This window comes from Pleuronectes platessa, chromosome 7, assembly GCF_947347685.1.
Source record: "Pleuronectes platessa chromosome 7, fPlePla1.1, whole genome shotgun sequence".
NCBI lineage: Eukaryota > Metazoa > Chordata > Actinopteri > Pleuronectiformes > Pleuronectidae > Pleuronectes > Pleuronectes platessa.
The window spans coordinates 16,838,465-16,844,149 of record NC_070632.1 but is presented as its reverse complement, the minus strand read 5'-3'; positions in this window follow the sequence as shown (position 1 = coordinate 16,844,149).

Genomic DNA, 5,685 nt, shown 5'->3' with positions numbered 1-5,685 from the left:
CCAAATAAATGTCAGTTTTTATCACTCTTTCGCAGACTTGTTAGTCTTCATTTCTGTTGAATTAAAATCAACGATCAGAAACGTATTTATCGTACATAATCATTTTTTTATGTATGTTTTATTTCTCGTAAAGAATATAACGTATTTGACAGCTGCAGTGGGAGGGTGGTGTTGTTGTAGATTTAACACCTGAAGCAAAGGACTCAAATCGCCTCATTATCACCTTTTATGCTAAATGCAGTAGCTTCATTCAGTAGCTTCATTGCTACTTCATTTAAATCAAAGCTTACAGCGTACTTAAATCGTGTAACATTTCCTAACTTTACCTAAATCCTACTCCATTACTGTAACGCTTCCATTTCTCTCACATGTCTCATCTTTTTAATCTTTAATTACTGTGTTGCTATTTGTTGTTTTGCTATTTTCATTGTTTTTACATTATGAAGCTCTTTGTAACTTTGTTTTGAGAAAAATGTATTATTATTGTTATAATATAATTTTTATAGCAACTATATAACACACTATAGCATTTATTTTGAGTGTTAATATCTACAGGACTAACAAATGTCTAACATTCACTTTCCTTTTAGCTCTGTTTTGGTCAACACCAACTTCATCGGGAAATGCTTTAGCTGCTAAATGCTCCGCTAGTTTCCCCCGAGCATCGCTGACTGTTTATGTCCACAGGTAGTGTAGAGTGCTTCATTAGAGCTTCTGGAAACAGTGAGAATGATGAGAGTGCTGAAAGATGCTGAAATACCTCGGAGCTGAGCGAAACGGCAGTCAGGTGATAATTCTACTTCTCACCAGCTTGTTTGCATTAACATCTGAAATTAAACTTGGTGGAAAGATGGTGTATGAGTCAGGAAAGAACCCATTATGTTTGGATTTAGGTTCCAGATCAGGGAATAAATTGTGGATCTTGATGCAAAAAAATCGGGCACAATTAGGGAACTAATAGGCATGAGTTTGTGATGTGGAGCAGCTTGTTTGTATTAAAGCCGACTGCTGGGCCTTGGTGGAGGTAGTCGCTCTACTGAGAGCCGTTCTAGTATTTGCATGTTCTCAGATTTCAGTATACTTTTGAAAGCACGTTACGGCACCATTAGCAATGAAGGCTACTGAGCGCAATATTTTTGGGCCGCAGGCATTTTCAGAAGACGAGGGCTTTTGCTGCTGACCTTGTATGAGCATTAGGGGCTGATGTTGGAGCCCACTTACATGAATGTCTGGGTGAGGAGGGGGGGCATTAATAAGGGAAACAGTGTTCTCCTCAAAACTTACCACTGTGACCTTTTTAGTTGTGCGATTGTTGCCCTAACGAGCATTGCAACTTATTTTCTGATGAATATCAAATTAAACATGAAATGTTAAGGTTTTTCTGTAGGCATGACATGACCTGTTCTCCATCCAAAGGTGCTTATTTAATCAACCCTAGAAACAGGAAGTCCATCCAGCGCGGTGTGTGTTTTGGAAAAAAGGTTTTTGGATCTTCCCTGTTTTATGTGTCAGTGGAAGGATGCGGCTCGTGTGCATGTAGAAACAGGTAAACCAACACTGCTGTCACGGCAGGAGCACCTGATTTGTGCCTTCTGATCCTTCATGAAATTATGCATGCACGTCCTCGTGTCCACGTGTTTGAGCTGTTTTACTCGGGGAGCTGTGTTTACATCCATATCCGATGACATCTGGAGTGCGATGAGGAGAAAATCCTTTGTTTGTGTGCTCAGATTTCTGTTCCGAGTGGTGGACAGGTGTTTCCACAGAGCGGGTCTGTTCTCCTTATTGGCCACACTGTGCTCACACACACATGCTAAGTCCCTGATGGTCTCCCTCAGGCCTGGTGGATCTCACACATAGATCAGCCAGTAATGAGAAAAAGGATAACTGTGTTCCATCAACAGCTGAGCCCCGCAGCTCCTGACAGCATTAAACGCACATATAGCCACTGGCCATGTGGTTGCTAAGGAAGTGTTGGTATCCAAGCAGGAGTTGGCAGGGAAACATCCCTAAAGTTTATTCAGGAGATTGGATGCTGCTGGAGTTGATTTCAAAATGCATCCATATTTCATTTATGTGCACAAGTTCTCGGAAGGGAAAGAGGAAAATGACCTGTTCGTTTGTAACTGGGCTGCATCTTGAAGCGTAGCCGTTCCAAAATAAACTTCAGGAGCATCTCTGTCGGCTCACGAGACATTTAAAACAACCGTCGTGGTCGGACAGGAGAGAAGCAAGAGTTATGATCCTGAACATCCACGGTTCAGACTATATTAACAGGTCTCCACATTAATCTTCAGCAGGGTCTTCCATGGGCTGGAGGGAGGGAAAAAAACGGTGACCACCATGACAGTGTTGTTTCCACACCCGGTTACTGTTCTCCAGTTACAAGCAACAAAAAAAAAAACAGTCATCCAGGCTTCTGCAGACGCGCCACACAAATGCACTGTAAAACATCACACAGGAGTGTAGAGGAATCAACTAAATTTAAATCTAAAGAGATTTATCATTATCATTACAACGTTTAAAGTAAATTCAACGTAGGTTATTGGTTTTTCACTTCACAGTCTCTGGCAGTTTTTCGGTCTTTTTGAGCTCCATGTCTGTGACGGCTGTCGCTCTTGGCAGCTTGACACATTTTCTCCCTGGTGCTTTCCAGCAGTAAAGACACTGGAAAATAGTCTAAGGCTGTTTTCACTCATCACTTCCTCGATGGCACCAAAACACGTCACACTCAGAAAGGCCTGCAGATTAAACTGGGCAAAATAAATGTCCACTTTATTTAAAGGCTGATTAATTAGACCCAACACAAACCTGAATTTCCTGGATCTTTCCATTCAGTCAGCCTTGACATTGCGCAAAAAAGGCAAAAGCTCTAGGGGGAAACTCTGTTCAGCAGATTAGCAGCTTTTCCAGGATACATCGTTTAGATGTTATCACTGAAATCAAAAGAGAGGATTGAGTTGTTGTACAAGGTTGTACAACTGATTTGATGCCAAAGGGTGTGCCTCAAGGCTCTTCTCAAGGACCACTTCATTTCTCTGTTTCTAGTTTTCCTTTGGTTTTGTTATCTCCCTTAAGATAAATGATGTGTTTCCAGTAATGTGATCACTGAATGCTTCAGTCTGACAAGGTTATTTAACAGTGTCTAGATACTTTTATTCATTCATGTGTTGCTTTGTTCTGTCCTGTTTTCTTTCTGTTCTTGTGAGTGTAATAATAATAATAATAATAGTAATAATAACAATAACAATAATGATGTTTAATCCTCCTAAACAGTTGCATCACAGCATGTCAAAGCACCGTTGTGACTTTCAAGCACTGATTGTCAAGCTTTTACATTCAGTCCTATACAATCTCTCATTGTGAGGATAATTCCACAGCAGCCATCTCTCCCACTGTGATCGTTTCTGTGGCTTTTAACCGGGACATCATCTGCTTTACATCAGTGCTGAGCCAACCACAGTGGGTTCAGTCACCAGTGATGTGGGTTTTACTGTACTAAAAGCTACTGATTCATTCGGTGATAAAAAAGTGATTCTATATAAGAATATTGTTTGCTTTAGTTTAATCAACTCACAGTGTTTTACAGTGCACCAGGCCACAGTGACTCGCTCCACACATTATAATTCATTTTTCAAAATCCTTTATATCCCACAGTTCCACCATCCAAGACTCCCAGACCAGAAAATGTGTCTGGGCTGGGACCAGTAACCACAGAGCTCCATACTTGTGCTGGCGTATGCAACCACAGGCCGTGGTGAACAGTGGTAGACGTCTCTGAATTAATACACAGAGCGACGTCCTGCCAAAGCACAGAGAATGTGAAGAGAACACCTGAAGCAACTGAGTGAATTCATGGAATAAACCCACACTGTTAAAAATGCATGATCTATCTGAGATTAATTTTTTTTTAAAGCTCCAAATTGTAAGAGTGGAGAAATTGTGGATGCCCGAAGAAAATTATCATTTCTTCCTGGTGAATCAGATTTGCGGAGGAAGAGGAGGAGGAGGAGGAGGAGGTGGAGGAGGAGGGGGTGCAGCGGTTGCTCCCCTGCCCTACTTTCCTCCGTTCACCAGCCAGTTGTTCCTCCTGGGAAGACTGGAGGGGGAGAGTGTATGGAGGGAGTTTCAGCCACGCTTGGTCTGTCACCACAGGGCAGCAAAGGAATGGCTGCACTCAGGGTGAGGAGGGGGGGGATGTGGAGGGAGAGTCAGCACACTTACTGTACATGAGGAGGGAGTGGGGGGGCAAAACTGGTCCGATCATTCCCGGTTTGCTACTCGTTGTGTGTTTGCTTTCCAACGCTGCTTGGTAATGCTCGGCGGATGTTTTTCTCTCGGCGGATGTCCTGAAAGAAGAAGTGAATAAAATATCTGGATAGATTGACACACATCTCCACACTCCCCACTTTCTTCTAAACGTCAACCTCCCTCGCACTCTCTCTATCCTCAGGCTCCTGTCAGTGCCTGAGCTGGAAAAGGTAAAGACATCCGTAATTATTAAGGTGGAGGAATGCCTCACACTTGAGCTTGCCTACAGGTGTGTTGTTTTTAAAAGCAGAGGAATGCACACAGAAACTGTTGAAGCAAAACACGGTGCAGAGCTGCCTCGACTTCTCAAAGCTTCTCCCGATCCCATATTCCACGTGTTAATGCGCGGATTTTCTTCTTTATGCCTCTTCCCACGGATTTGTCCAATTACCCCCTCTAAACAGCATCGGGGGCTTGTTGCTAGGCTACAGGCAGGTAACCCACACACACCGTTACACCAGGGGTTGTTGTTAAGATGAAGGTGTTTCCAAATAAAGATGAGTCAGTGCATCGCAGCCTAAAAGGATAGTTCACCAGAAAATGAAAATAACCTCATTATCCACTCACCACTATGCCGGTGGAGGGGCTCGTGAAGTGTTTGAGTCCAAAAAACACTTTTGGAGTTTCAGGGGTAAACAGTGTTGCAGCCAAATCCAATAGAGTTAAAGTAAATAGGACCCCTTCTTCCTCAAAACATAACATACTTCCATACTGCTTGTGTGGTGTCATCCAGGTGTCTGCAAACCCCGTCATTCATATTTGAATAGAAACTGCGTCATTTACAAACATTTTTAAGCCTAAATGTCCTTTGACATTCTCCTGAATGGAAAACCGCACACACTCTGGCCCAGGGGCACGTGTGGGGTGCACGTTTGCATCACTACGTCCGGTTGTGGACTTTATGCTAAACACACTTTGTAAATGACGCCGTTTCAAGTCAAAGATGAATGTCGGGGTTACCGGACCACTTAGATAACACCACACGAGCAGTATGGAGGCATTGTGTGTTTTCTTTCCTGTTGTTTCATTACGTCTGAAGATGGGGTAACTTTGGCTGCAACACTGTTTACCCCTGAGACTCCATAAAGTGTTTTGTGGACTCAAACACTTCACCCAACCCCCCCATCGGCATAGTGGTGAGTATATAATGAGTGAATTTTCGTTTTTCTGTGAACTATCCGTTTGAGAGCGAAACCATCATTTTTATTGTCACCTTCCTCAACCTCTTCTTTTCTGTCAGCTTGGCTACACGTGACAGATGCAGACGAGCTCGCTAAGCCAGATGGAGATGCATCAGTTCACAGATGAATTCATGTGAGAGCCCACACACACATTTCCAATGGTGTCTCAAGGAAAAGCATCAGGTGTGGTAAA